Consider the following 1192-nt stretch of genomic DNA (forward strand, 5'->3'; position numbering starts at 1 on the left):
CTAGCCAAAACTATTACAACACAAAAATCAATTACAAACAGAAATTTGACATGAGCAAGTGTCAGGAACTTGTGACAACCATACGAATCAGTCATTGTTGCCCAGTGTAAGATAAACTAACTATGCTTAATCAAGAGAAGACACAAATGACAGATCTGCTTCTCTTACCAGTTACTGTGTTATATTTTCCAGGCATATAATTTATTTAAACTGAATTCTAAAATATCCTTCTACAGAGGATTGTGAAAGGAGTTTTACCTTCATACCAAGGATAATTTGCTAGAAGGAAAATAGGGATTGGTAATGGAGCTACCCAAGGACACAGACTTTTATTTTTAATTTAGCAGATGCTAGATTCATGTGTTCACTCATTTCTCCTTCTGTCTTGTGCACTGTACTTTTAAAAAAAAAAAAAACCCTCCCTCCTATTGGCAAATATACTTCCTTCTTCAAGGCAAGCAGAAAAGCAAGGAAAATGCATGCAAAAAAAATTTTTAAAAACAGAATCTTTGAATCCGTTAGCCTGGTGTTTTCATTTTGGTTGGAATATTGTGTGACATTCATTGGTTGTGCCCTCACCTTTGCTACATTTTCACTTAGAAACTTTGGATAAAGAATAAGCAGTAATGGGCCAGGCGCGGTGGCTCACACCTGTAATCCCAGCACTTTGGGAGGCCGAGGCGGGCGGATCACAAGGTCAAGAGATCAAGACCATTCTGGCTACCATGGTGAAACCCTGTCTCTACTAAAAATACAAAAACATTAGCCAGGCGTGGTGGCGGGCGCCTGTAGTCCTAGCTACTCGGGAGGCTGAGGCAAGAGAATTGGCGTGAACCCGGGAGGCGGAGTGTGCAGTGAGCCGAGATCTCGCCACTGCACTCCAACCTGGGTGACAGAGCTAGACTCCATCTCAAAAAAAAAAAAGAAAAAGAAAAAGAAGAGGCAGTAATTATCAACATGGTATATTTCAACTTCTAAGTGATAATAGAGTGACATTTCACAACTTTGGAACTATTGACATTTTCCACAGGGTAATTCTTTGTTGCTGGGGCTGTTCTGTGTATTGCAAGATGTTTTGCAGCATCCCTGGTCTCTACCCACTAGATGCCAGGAGTACCCTCCCCTAGTCATAACAATCAACAATATTTCCAGGGAAAGAGCTAATTCTACGGCTGGGGAAGGAATATGCAAA

Source organism: Macaca mulatta, chromosome 2 (genome assembly GCF_049350105.2).
Source record: "Macaca mulatta isolate MMU2019108-1 chromosome 2, T2T-MMU8v2.0, whole genome shotgun sequence".
Taxonomy (NCBI): domain Eukaryota; kingdom Metazoa; phylum Chordata; class Mammalia; order Primates; family Cercopithecidae; genus Macaca; species Macaca mulatta.